The following is a 14,724-nucleotide window of genomic DNA, read 5'->3' as shown; positions in this document are numbered from 1 at the left end:
ATGCGGCCTCGAGGCAACGTCACAGGCCCCACGCACCCCCGGAGCTGGCGCGGGGACAGGGGTTCGGAATGGACGGAACCCACCCAGGGAAGGCTCCGGCCGTCCACGCCAGGCGCAGGGCGGCCGTCAGCTGGGGTTGGAGGTGGGTCAGGAAGAGATGTGCCCTTTTGTCTCCAAATGTCGCTTGTGTCATTAAAAGAAAACCTTAAAATAGAAAAAAAAAAAAGCCTGGGCTGGCCTGAGGAGGGGCCGTCCGCGAGCTACGGGGGCTGAGTCCGCGGGGAAGGGACTGTGGAGCGGGGGGCGCTTGGCGAACCCGTGCTTTGGACCGGCCTGGCGGTTTCGGGCAGAATGAGAATAGAGGAGAGGGAGGCCGAGGCCCGCAGCCTGGTGGGAATGCCGAGAAGGACGCTGTGGGCAGGACCTTACTGGAAATGAACCAGAAGGGAAGGTGGGCCGGGTGCGGTGGCTTGCCCCTTAATCCCAGCGCTTTGGGAGGCCGAGGCAGGAGGATCGCTTGAGCCCAGGAGTTGGAGACCCGCCTGGGAAACACCGTGAGACTCTGTGTTTTTTAAAAAGGAGGAGGAGAAGGGATACTGGGCGGCCTCAGCCTCACCTGGACTCTACGGGCAGGGGGCTGGAGGGACCGGGGCTGCTGTGCTGGAGGCTGGAGCCGGCGCCAGGGTCTGGGCAGAGCGCTGTCAGCGCCCCCAGATTACAGGCTGCCAGCCTCCCACGTCGCGGTCCTCTGCGGGAGCCTGCGGCCTCAGCTGCCTGCCCCACCGGCTGAAAGACACAGTCATTAGGAAAGTAATGATAGTGTTTTCAGGGCAGCGTGTTGGACCCTAAACGACTTTCTATTATTTCCAGTTCCTGCCAACCCTGCGAAGAAAAAAGCAGCTCATCTCTCACGCCCCGCCCCTTGACATGCGCTGATCCGGCCTCGTTCTGGGTTCTCCCAGAGCCTGCAGGGCAGCCCCGCCCCAGGTGGCAGCAGCTGGGCCTGCAGCGTGCCCCTCATGGTGCCTGGCCTCCAGGTCCAGAGTTTCCTGCCTCCCTGAGCTCGGAGTGCGCTATCTCCACCCCCTCAGGGTCGTCAGGGTGCTGGTCCCGGCAGAAGTGCACCCAGGGGTTCGCATTTATAAATAACTCCAGGGTGTCTTGCTGTGGGTATGGAAATCGGGAAGGCAGGTTATTATCTGCTTGGAATGATGTCAGATCCAGCCCCAGGAAGTCTCCCAGCACCCGGCCTTCCTGCTTGTCGCGGGCTGGGACATCTGGAGGGGTAGGGGCGGGGGGCCTTCTGTAGCTCCACATTAGATGGCTAAAGTTTGGGGAAAGCAGTTACACACAGAAAGCAATCACGGTGGTAATTAGCGTCAAAATCCTGCGAGATGTTTAGGCCTCCCAGGAGCCCTGGAGAAGCCCAGTCCTTCCACACAACCCCAGCACTCCTAGCGGCAGGGCCTCCATCCCCCTGCTGGGGAGGGAGATCCGGAGTCTGGGTGGAGTGTGTGGTCTCTGTGGCCTTCAGCAGGACTACACTCCAGGCTGAGCCTTTCCTCAGGGAGAATTCACACCCTTACCTCAGCCTGCAACCCCAGAACACATGTTACCTAGGGGCAAATGAATACTTTGCCCTCCTATCCTCTTCACAAAGCACTGGGACAAAAGTCCCTCTTCCAGGGACCAGCAGCACCCAGCCCCTGCTTCCCCAGGCTCCTGCCCTGCACCAGGACCGCTGCCACTGCCCACCAAAAGCCGCTGGGGGCGGGGGTGGGGCTGGCTCAGCTGAGCTCACAGAGGATCCTCTGATGGCCAGAGTGCTGGAGTGGAAATCAGAGACCAAGAAGCCAATTCCTGTGCCAGCTGCCCTGGTTAGGGAAATACAGAAACTAAAAATACTTCCCACTTCCGCTTCCTCCTTTTTATATCAGCCTCATCATAAATGCACCTGACCTAACTTACCTGGTGCCATGGTGTTTGTACTTGGATTAGATGAAGCTGCTCAGGGGTCCCCTCATGCCCTCTCCTCTGTCCCCCTGCTGAAGAGGCAGCCCCCACATGCGGCACTGCCTGACTGGCTCCTGGCCCTGGGCCTGGGACACCTGCAGATAGACAGCAAGCCATGGCCAGCAGGCTTGCAAGGTGCCCCCAGCTTGGGTGATGGTGACACCCAGAACAGGGCACTTCCTGGAAGTGTGCTCTGGAAGGGCAGTGGGCATGTGTGGAGCATTGGAAATGGACACCCAGGACAGGCGGAGAGAGGCATCCGGCGTTGGTGGGGCTGCAGCCGCCTCTCCTCTTCAGCGCTGGCAAGGTAACCCTTGCCCTGTGCCCCACAGCTGCCCTGCTTTCCAGGCGTCTCCCAGAAGCACACTCCGCACTGCTTCTGCATCCTGGCCACTCCCTCAGTGTCCAACCCCCTTCCCCAGCGCGGAGTGAACACAGAGAGGATGGGGAGTGCCTGCTCTGCCAACATGAAGGGCTGGCAGTGACACCTGTCCCTATCATAGGCACAAAAAGTTATCAATGTTGGTAAGTTGGATTCAAGCCATGCATGGAAGCAGATGGCTCTGCCCCGAAGGGTAAAACATCGTGGAAGTGATTTGGAATCTCACACAGAGCAGCCCATCAGCTTCTCTGGCGGCGTGCCCTGGTTTTAGCAGAAAATAATCACAGGGTCTCTAATATCTGGCTGTGGAGAAGCACCCAGAACTCCCCCAGTTGCCCTCATCATGCCTAATGGACGAGGGGTGGGCCCTGTGTCCTCTCAGCCCTTCATGGTAAGAAGCAAATGAATCCTTGGCCTGGCCCCCTCAGACGGGCATCTCCGCAACTGGGATAGACATGTCAGGCCCTGAGGTCCATGAGTCACTGCTGACAGAGAGAGACAGAGAGGGAGGAAAGAGCTCCTGCTGCCACCCTGGTGCCCTTGGGTGCTTCTCAGCCCTGGGGAGCAGTCCTCCTCTGCCCTGGGCCCCTCCCCCACTGCACGCAGAGCACTCCCCCCGGTCTTTTTCATATGCAAGGTTTCTTACATTTTGCATAAAGAAGAAATGCACACACTTCACACATGCACCAGAAACGTCACGGGTCATCCAGACCTTCCTTTTATTCTGGGAAGACTTTCAGCTCAGAGGCAGCCAGAACTCCGCCCCTTCTCTGTGTGCCTCAACGGGCACCATTAAGACTCTAAAATTAGAACAACTCTTTGTTTTGGTGCCGAGCTACCACATCACTCCCACCCTCCCTCCAACCTCTGCTGGGTTCTCAGGAAGAGACTGGAGGGGAAACGCAAAGCTTCCAAATCCCGCAAAGAAAGTCCAGCAGCTGCTGGGCAGACCAGCATGGGCGGGGTGTGCTGCAGACGCCCTTGCTTCGCCTACCGACAAGTAACACCTTAAGACTGACTTTCATATCCATTTGCAGCTTTTTTATTGCGGCCACCTAAAACCTCTCTGTTGGCATCAGTAATCCTCTGTAATATTTGTAGAGATGGATTTAAACACGTGGAGCTGTTCAGCAGAGTATTCCTGTAAGAGAGAGAGGGTGGTGGGAAGGCTTGGCCCAGCCCCCCAAGCCTTTATTTACTTAGGACCCCAAATTTCTTGGTGTCCCACCTCTGCCACAGTTTAGCAAGCGCCTGCCTTCCTACTTTACTGGACTGGAAAATAAATACCAATGCATTTAGTCTCCTTGCAACCAACGACCTCTGGTAAGTGTTTTATGGTGAAAATTCAAGAACATAAATCGTGAGAAATATACCATTAAAATGTAAATTAAGGGGACGAAACCCTCCACTGTAGCTGGAGTCACAAATGGGGAACATGGGAACTTAGTGTGGCTCACAAAGGATTCCTTTTAGCCCCCTCTCTCCCAGTTGCCATCCCCCGGACCGCCTAGGACTAAGCCGGTCTCTGTGTTTATGGTACCTGGGGAGCCTAGGAGTTTGCAAACCTGTGAACAAAGGCTGGCAACAAAGCCAAGGTCAGGACGTCTTGTGTGTACTGCCCTCTGGCCTCCCAAGTGAACGAGTCGGAAGCCCCACACCCAGACAACAGGATGCGCCACAGCAGGTTCCCTTCCTCCCTGCCTGACATCCAGGTGATGGGGCCTCCTGGAAATGCACAGATATGACTCACATCTGTTGGCGTCCCAAGCTCCGTCTGCACTGGTTTCTCCTTTTCCCCCCGTTGCAAGTCCCTGCTTAAATGCTGAAGGGACAGGTGGAGGTGGAGGAGCCTGCTTGTCCACTCCCGAGTCCCGGGGTCAGCCACCGTGGAGAGCCAGGGGCGCTCCAGGCCGCTCCAGCTGGGGAAGCTCCTTGGGGTCTGCCCCACTGCATGCCCCAGCTGCCCCACTAACCACCAGCTCTGCGGCCGCTGTGTCAGCAGCCCTGGCCCACACAGGCTCTCTCCTGGAGTGCAGCAGGTCTACCCTTGCCTACCTCCGGCCTAAAGGCTCCCGGAGGAGCTGGTGGCACTCACTCTGCTGGTGTGGACACTACACGGAGGGTGCTTGTCAGCTGCTCAAAGAGGGCCTGACAGCAGCTTCAACTCCACCCCAGCAGGCTCCACAGCTGCACCCACGCGCGATGCTACTGCTGTTCCTTCTCTCTCTGGTCGCTGACCCTCTGCAGGAGGCAGAGCATGCTGTGCTGATCCTGTGAGCAGTCCCGTCCAAACCACGGTAGAGCCGCAGCACGCCGGCACCGCGGTCCCGGGCTCCTGGACACATGGAGTGGCAGGGCGCTGAGCTCCCCGGCACAGACTGCGGGTGCAGAACGGCACCAAGGACGGGAATGCTCCAGGCTAGAGAAGTTGTGCCCGGTCACCAGCATGCCCACAGCCCTGTGCCTGGCAGCCCTTTGGGAGGACTGCAAGAAGGCAGCGTGAAGGGGAGAGGGCTGGAGCCAGGTCACCACTTCATGTGTGGGGGCCCAGGGGAGAGCAGTCCCTGCTGGCTGCCCGGTGCCAAGCTGAGAGCAGAAATGCACAGCCCTCCCCCAAACACATGCATACCACACATATCACACACATACACATATCACACACACCACACCACACATCACACACATACATATATCACACACACCACCCCACACACGCACCATCACACACATCACACACATAAACACCACACACACCACCACACAATCACAAACATACACATATCACACACACACCACACACATCACACACATTCACACACCACACACACCACCACACACACACCACACACATTCACACACCACATGCACAGCACACCACATACACATCACACATATGCACACCACACACACATCACACATATACATGTATCACATGTACACACACCACATATAAACATATATACATCACACACATTCACACCCACATCACACACAACACATCCGTATGCGTAACACACACATAATCATGCATACATACATGCACCACACACATACATATATATGTACATCACACACATTCACATACACACACATACTACACCACACACATGTACAAGCACATATCACACACCACACACACATACACATATATCACATACCCCATACATTACATGCAAACACATCACACACTTACGCATATCTCACACACACCACACACACATCACACACACACACATATACTATGAATCACACACATAGACACACCACACATACACATACGCACATAACACATACACCACACACACATCACACACATACACACCACACATCACACATACATATCAGATACAACACACACATACATCACACACATACACACGCAGCACATACATCACACACAAACACATCACACATACATATCACAAACACACATCACATACCTATCACAAACACACATACATCACACACACACACCACACACTCATCATATACACACATCACACACATACGTATCACACACAACACACACATACATCACACACATACACCATACACACATACATACCACACACATGTCACATACAAACACATATCACACACACCACACATGCATACACACCACACACATACATCACATACAAACACACCTCACACACATACATATCACACAACACACACAGATATACCACACATACATACACACACACCACACACACACACATCACACACACATCACACACGTACACACTCCACACAGATTCCACAGCCCATACACATGCACACACACCAACTGAGGCCTCCAGCCTCAGAGACCCACATGCCCCAGAGAAGACTCAGCTGCATTCCCAGCCCACCACTCCCACAGCAGCAGCCAGTTATGGCAAAACGTCTCCGTCTTCTGCTGGCCCCGGCCAACAAGAGTGCTATTCTTTGAAAACAGAAAAGAAGTGAAACCTTGCAGGAAGTTCCCCAGGGATAGCACACATTTTAATGTGATTACTAATTGACTCCAGCCCTCAAACCAGCCTCTGTTTTCAAACTAGATGGAGCTGATGTCACTGCTTTGGTGGGAAGGGGACGTGGTGGGAAGGAGGGGCCAGGAAACCAGCCTCAAGGAGGCTGACAGCAGCTGCCGCAGCAGATGTGGGGTCTTACCTGGGGCAGATCCGCCCAGCCTCTGGCCCAGGAAGGTAGCTATGGAGTGGTACCCATGTTCTCCTCAATCTCCACCAGCACAGGGACCAGAAGCACTTTGCCGGCGTGGCCGGAACAGCAGCACAGGCTCCCAACCCCACACTGCTCTCGGACTACTGAGGGTGTAGTCCACAGGGCCTTGAGTGCTGGGGGCTGCTGTATTGCTGCATCCTAACTGGGCCTGGTGAGCAGAACACGGGGGTGCCCTGCCGGCCCTAGGAGCTAAACGCCGCGGTGCCCTGCCCACCCTAGGAGCTGAACACCATGGTGCCCTGGCCGCCCTAGAAGCAGAACACGGCAGTGCCCTATCTGCCCTAGGAAATACCTGTGCACAGGACACTGGGAGCCAACCCATGGGGACTCAGGGACCTACCCAGGAGTGAAGACGTGGGGGATCTAGTGACTCGGGGCATGCCAGGATATGTGTTCTAGGTAAATGGCAAGTTGTTGCACCTTGAATCTTCTTCCTTTAAGAAGGAGGCACCGGCTTTGGTGGGCCTCTGTAGATTTCAGAGATAGTGTATGCCACAATTGGAACGAGTTCCAACCCACCTAGTGTCAGAGCCAGGAAGTGCCTGTTTCCAGTGGGACCCAGAGCAAGGGAGGGCTCCGCATCAGGTCCAGGCCACAGTGCAAGCCGTTGAGCCACTTGTTCTGTAGGATTGGCAGAGTCAATGGTTCTGGAAGTTCCTCTGGAGAGAACGGCATGGCAGTGTTTCTGGTGAATCCTGATACGACAGTTACAGAACATCCCTTGGAGTTCTCAAGCAAGGCCGTGCCTTCAGTGCCAAAGAGCTACCGTCCGTTTCAAAAGCAACTGGGCACGCTTGGCGTTAGCAGAGGCTGACTACGCAACTCGCAGTCAAGTGACTGTGTGGGCAGAGCTGCCGTGTGAGCTGGCTATCACCAGTGCACCGAGCCACAGGAGGGCGAGTGCAGGGACAGCCCAGAGCACGAGGGAAACAGTCTGAGCAGGTTCAGAAGGCACAGGTGAGTTTCAGGTGCTGCGGAGTCCGTGCTGCCTGCCTCCATGCACCGTTACTCCTCCTCTGCTTACAGCTGCGTTCTCACGGGGGTTCCCTGTGGTAACTGACAGAGGAAGATGGAAACACTGCCATGTTTCTAGCCAGAAACACAGATGCAGCAGCACAATATGTTAATTCCAGCCAGGCATGGATGCTGCCACCTGACGACCTCTCTGGGTGCGGGAGGTCCTCCTGGTGAGAGCTGTGCACACAGCACTCAGGGCTCCAGTTCTGTGGAACGAATGCTAAACACCGGATGGCAGGTATCTTCACCGGCTCCTAGGCAAACAAACCAAAAGGAGCAAGATCAGAACACTGGAAATAATAGATGTGGGGGAAGAGGCAGGCAGGTGGTCCTACAAAAGAGGGCCCCACGCGTGGAGACATTTGTGTCTTACATTAACACACACCAGGAAGCATCTCCTGCAGAGAACGCAATAGGCCACCAGGCTGACTGGATGGCCAGACAGTGGCCACGAGCCAGCCTGTGCCATCCGCCAACTGAGCCAGGAACAGAGCACACAAGAGAGAAAGGCCGAAAGCTTGCCTGGGCCCAGCAGCGTGGGTCTCCTCAAGGCTGGCTTGCCAGAGCATGGACTAGCACGGTTTGTGACCTGGCCCTGCTCTTGGGGAAAACCACTCAGCCTCGTGGAGGCAAACCAATGACCTCAAACTCCTCTCACCTTGGAGAAGAGGGCAACTCATCCTTACAGAACTTGACCTACACTCGCGGTGTGGGGCTGCCTTCCCACCCTTCCTGTGTCTTCCAGCTCCCCTGGCAGTGGCTTTCAGAATTTGAACCCCACTGACTTGCTGACACAGAAGATTAAAGATGCTCACAAATTCCTTGACAGCCCTCCCATGAAAAGGTGAAACCTGTGCTCCTTGTCTTTGAAACTGGGTGGGTTCTTTAGCCAATACAGTATGGTAGAAGCAATGCTGTGCATTTCCGGGGTTGACCTTCAAATTCTTCCCTCTGGGATTGCTCACTCTGGGAAAAGCCAGCCAGCACATAGGATCCAACTGCGCTGGGCTTACCATGCCGTGAGGAAACCCCAGCTGGACGGAAGGAGGGGCTTCATAGAAGGAGAGATCCCTGCAGCAGACACAGTGTCTCAGTGAAGAAGCTTTCAGATGATTCCAGCCTCCGCCGCCATCTGACTGCACCACGTGAAGGAACAGAGTGAGAACAGAACACCCAGCTGAGCCTGTCGGCCCTCAGCACAGTGAGAGATAACACGTCAGGGTTTCAGGCCACTGAGTTCGTAGGTGGCTCCTTACGCTGCCTGAGACATTTATGACAGTATTTCACACAGCACCTGCCTTGCACCCAGAGACCTCTTCGAAGTAAAGAAGATCTGATGACGGGTATGTGACCGTGGAATTCACTGGCGTTACCACAGACCCATCACCCAGAAGCAGCCGGCCTACAACAAGTGAAGGGAGACTTGCGAATGGCCCAGCGTGGGTGGCAGCTCTGAGACAGCCTGGGTCTGTCTGGTCCAGGAACTGCACTCCAGGATGTAGGATCCATGCTGTGCCCACGGTCAGGAAATGATCCCGTGTCCTTGGAACCTTGCATACAAAGCTCCAGAGACCCCAGGGATGGAAGCCAGTTCGGCCCCTCCCCAGCACGCACGGTGAACGGCTCGCATGACTGTGCTTCCTGGGGCTGAAATCTGAGGCTCTCTTGGACTGGAACCCTTGGCACCCTGGTTGAGAGGAGGCTCCTGCCAGAGTACACAGGTCACCTCAAGACTGGAAGCCATGACCACCATGTGGCCACTGTGGCCTCCTCGTGCCAGTGGGCAAGCCACACATGCACTTGCTGTACCCGTGAAGGGGCCAGACTCTGAATATCATGGAGATCGGCGGGGTTGTGGGGTGGGTGCCAGGCTCCGAACACTGTGGAGGTTGGGGTTGGGGGGGCCACACTCTGAACACATAGAGATGGGAAGTGGGCAGGCTCTGAACATCGTGGAGATTGAGGCTTGCTTCTGCACCACAGGGCCAATGAGGGGAATGCCTGCAGCCGACAGACTCGCTGGGGCACTTCGGGATCTGCGCTGAGTGGCAGCTGTAATCACAGCAACCATGACCCATTCAATGCAGGACGACCGAGGCCTGGGTTTGTGGGGCGAACAGTTCGGACCAAGGCTCAGCTGAGGGAGGCCAGTCTAGAATGCGGGGAGGGCAAGGACAGGCTAGTGTGGGGTTTGGCCCCAGGACTAGTGGTGTCAGCAGGGACCACAGCCTGGTGTGGCAACCCTTTTAATGGCTTTTCAGTAGATTACAACCAGAGAGCCTCTGGAGGAATTGCACTTGCACCAGCCTTCAGGAACCAGGGCCGTCCATTCCCGGGTGAGACACGCAGGGTGGGTTGTCATCGGTTCCAGGGCCGTCCATTCCCCCGTGAGACATGCGAGGTGGGCTGTCATTGGTTCCAGGGCTGTCTGTTCCCAGGTGAGACATGCGGGATGGGCTGTGACTGGTTCCAGGGCCATCTGTTCCCGGGTGAGACATGCGGGGTGGGCTGTGATTGGTTCCAGGGCCATCCAATCCTGGGCGAGACTCACGGGGTGGGCTGTCATAGGTTCCAGGGCCGTCTGTTCCTGGGTGAGACTCGCGGGGTGGACTATCTCAGGTTCCATTCAGGTCACTGAGGCTGGCATGGTCGCCTTGCTGTCGGGCTTGAGCAGCCGTCGCTAATGTCCAGCCCGGCTCCTGCATGCACAGCTGGGTGGCTGCTGTTGCTCCTGCAGCCGTGGCCAGTTGCTGGGTGTCTGGGGAGTTGTTCCCAGGTCCACCCATCAGGTATCAACAAACCCCAACAACGCTCAGCTCTGATCACACTGGAGGCCTCTTGCTTACTTTCTCAGGGCTCTCTTGTTGCCTGTGATGGGGGAGACGCATCAGAAGCTGTCTGCCACCTGCATTCTGAGGTGTGAGATGATGCCAGCAACAGGAACTGGCAGGTCTACCCTGTCCCACTCCTCTCCCTGCTCCACTGATCAGAGATGCAGGAGCTTCACGCAGTCCCTGAGGGGAAGCACGGAGCCAGCCATCAGCCTGCAGTGGACCCCTGCCTGAGAGTTGCTTCCCTGCTTTTCTTGCCTAGTCCCCTCTTCCCTCACTCCTGCTTCCTGGGATTGCACTCCCCAGAAAATGAAGGCACAAGACTTTTGCCTCAGGCTCTGTTTGCTTGGGGAGCTAGGCTAAGAATACACAACCACCACAATAAAGTGTTGGCTATCCAACCTTGTTCAAAAGAAAGAAAGAAAGGTATAGAATCATGGTGTCAGAAAACAGAGACAATTTGACTTCTTCTCTTCCTATTCGAATACCCTTTATGTCTTTCTCTTGCCTGATTGCCCTGGCCAGAACTTCCAACACTATGTTGAATAGGAGTGGTGAGAGAGGGCATCCTTGTCTTGTGCCGGTTTTCAAAGGGAATGCTTCCAGCTTGCCCATTCACTACGATATTGGCTGTGGGTTTGTCATAAATAGCTCTTACTATTTTTAGATATGTTCCATCGATACCTAGTTTATTGAGAGTTTTTAACATGAAGGACGTTCAATTTTATCAAAGGCCTTTTCTGCATCTATTGAGATAATCATGTGGTTTTGTCTTTGGTTATATTTATGTGATGGATTACGCTTATTGATTTGCATATGTTGAACCAGCCTTGCATCCCAGGGATGAAGCCGACTTGATTGTGGTGGATAAGCTTTTTGATGTGCTGCTGGATTTGGTTTGCCAGTATTTTATTGAGGATTTTTGCATCGATGTTCATCAGGGATATTGCCCTGAAGTTTCCTTTTTTGCTGTGTCTCTGCCAGGTTTTGGTATCAGGATGATGATGGCTTCATAAAATTAGTTAGGGAGGATTCCCTCCTTAAATTTAGAAAACCCCATTGTCTCAGCCCAAAATCTCCTTAAGCCAATAAGCAACTTCAGCAAAGTCTCAGGATACAAAATCAATGTGCAAAAATCACAAGCATTCCTATACACCAATAATAGACGAACAGTGCCAAATCATGAATGAACTCCCACTCACAACTGCTACAAAGAAAATAAAATACCAAGGAGTACAGCTAATAAGGGAAGTAAAGGACCTCTTCAAGGAGAACTACAACCCACTGCTCAAGGAAATAAGAGAGGACAAAAACGAATGGAAAACATTCCATTCTCATGGATAGGAAGAATTAATATCATGAAAATAGCCATACTGCCCAAAGTAATTTATAGATTCGATGCTATTCCCATTAAACTATCATTGACATTCTTCACAGAATTAGGAAAAAAATTTAAATTTCTTTTTTCTTTCTTTTTTTTCTTTGAGAGGGGTCTTGCTCTGTCACTCAGACTGGAGTGCAGTGGCGGCATGATCTCGGCTCACCACAACCTCTGCCTCCCAGGCTTAAGCAGTTCTCCTGCCTCAGCCTCCCAAGTAGCTGGGACTACAGGCGCCTGCCACCACACCCGGCTAATTTTTGTATTTTTAGTAGAGATAGGCTTTTACCATGTTGGCCAGGCTGGTCTTGAACTCCTGCCTCAAATGATCCAACCACCTTGTCCTCCCAAAGTGTTGGGATTACATGCATGAGCCACCATGCCTGGCCTAAACTTCTTATGGAACCAAAGAAGAGCCCGTATAGCCAAGACAATCCTAAGCAAAAAGAACAAAGCTGGAGGCATCATGATACCTGACTTCAAACTATACTGTAAGTCTACAGTAACCAAAACAGCATGGTACTTATACCAAAACAGACATATAGACCAATGTAACAGAACAGAGACCTCAGAAATAACACTACACATCTACAACCATCTGATCTTCAACAAACCTGACAAAAACAAGCAATGGGGAAAGGATTTCCTATCTAATAAATGGTGCAGGAAGAACTAGCTAGCCACATGCAGAAAACTGAAACTGGATCCCTTCCTTACATCGTATACAAAAATTAATTCAATATGGATTAAAGAGTTAAATGTAAAACCCAAAACCACAAAAACCCTACAAGAAAACCTAGGCAATACCATTCAGAACTTAGGAATGGGCAAAGACTTCATGACAAAAATGCCAAAAGCAATGGCAACAAAAGCCAAAGTTGACAAACGGGATCTAATTAAACTAAAGAGCTTCTGCACAGCAAAAGAAACTATCCTCAGAGTGAACAGGCAACCTACAGAATGGGAGAAATTTTTTGCAATCTACCCATCTAACCAAGGTCTAATATCCAGAATCTACAAGGAACCTACACAAATTTACAAGAAAAAAAAAAAAACCCCATCAAAAAGTGGGTAAAGGATATGAACAGACACTTCACAAAAGAAGACATTTATGCAGCCAACAAACCTATAAAAAAGGCTTTATATCGCTGATCATTAGATAAATGAAAATCATAACCACAATGAGATACCATCTCACGCCAGTCAGAACAGGGATTATTAAAAAGTCAAGAAACAATAGATGCTGGAGAGACTGTGGAGAAACAGGAACGCTTTTACACTGTTGGTGGGAATGTCAATTAGTTCGACCATTGTGGAAGACAGTGTGGTGATTCCTCAAGGATCTAGAGCCAGAAATATCATTTGACCCAGCCATCCCACTACTGGGTATATACCCAAAGGATTATAAATCATTCTAGTATAAAGACACACACACACATATGCTTATTGCAGCACTATTTACAATAGCGAAGACACGGAACCAACCCAAATGCCTATCAGTGATAGACTGGATACAGAAAATGTGGTACATATACACCATGGAATACTACGCAGCCACAAAAAGGAATGAGATCATGTCCTTTGCAGGACCATCGTTCTCTTTGCTGAAACCATCGTTCTCAGCAAACTAATACAGGAACTGAAAACCAAACACTGCATGTTCTCACTCGTAAGTGGGAGCTGAACAATGAGAACACATGGACACAGGGAGGGGAGCATCACACACTGCAGCCTGTTGGAGGGTGGGGGGTGAGGGGAGGGAAGCTGGAGGATGGGTCAGTAGGTGCAGCAAACCACCATGGCACACGTATACCTATGTAACAAACCTGCATGTTCTGCACATGTATCCTGGAACTTAAAGTAAAATTAAAAAGATTTAAAAAGAAAGAGAACTTCATCAGTGCCCAAAAGAAGCACGACGTCACAGCCCGAGTAGTTGTGGGAGCTGATGCTGGAAGCAGCCCTGGGAAGAGGGACCAGAAACAGGCCCTGGAGAGGTGAGGGTTGGGTTTTATTTCAAATGGGGTAAAAGAGATAGCCCTGGCCTGCCACAGCAGGGACAGCAGCTTCCTATAGGGTCATTAGGCCACGAGGGCTCTGCCCTCATCCATGACATTTCTTTTCTTTATTTTTTTGAGGCAGAGTCTTGCTCTGTTGCCCAGGCTGGAGTGGAGTGGCACAATCATGGCTCACTGCAGCCTTGACCTCCTGGGCACAAGCGATCCTCCCACCTCAGCCTCCTGAGTAGCTGGGACCACAGGTGTGCACCACCACGCCCAGCTAAGGATACTGGCAAGGTCAACACCCTGAAGGGCTATCTCATCCGTGAAAAAAGACTAGGTAAATTCTACCCACGGCTCTAAGATATCAGCAAAGGCATTTTCCCTCTGCCTAGAGATCTTAATGAAAAAAAAAAAAAAAACCTCCCCAAAGAGATAAATGAATATGTGACATGTGACCATGTGAAATCTGATTTTCCACTCACTCTTAGTGTGTGGATCTCAACGAAGAAAGTAAAATGAAACTTTGTTTAATGTGATTGAAGTCCCTGGTGCCTGGAAAGAAGCAAATACATGTCTCCCTGGAAGAAAACTCCTGCAACCTGAAAGACAAGCTTGTTCTAAAGACGCCCAAGCTCCACGAGGGAGAGAAACACATGAGAAATCATCAAAGAGCTGAGGAATGTAGGTTCTGTGTCCTCCAGAGCTAAAGATGCATTAAAGAATCAAAACAATAATAAAATCAAGAGCAACACGAATAAACAAATGGTGTAGAAATGAACAACACAGGCCAGGCGCGGTGGCTCAAGCCTGTAATCCCAGCACTTTGGGAGGCCGAGACGGGTGGATCACGAGGTCAGGAGATCGAGACCATCC

This window comes from Colobus angolensis, unplaced genomic scaffold (assembly GCF_000951035.1).
Source record: "Colobus angolensis palliatus isolate OR3802 unplaced genomic scaffold, Cang.pa_1.0 Scaffold38, whole genome shotgun sequence".
Lineage (NCBI taxonomy): Eukaryota > Metazoa > Chordata > Mammalia > Primates > Cercopithecidae > Colobus > Colobus angolensis.
This window is presented reverse-complemented; position numbering follows the sequence as displayed.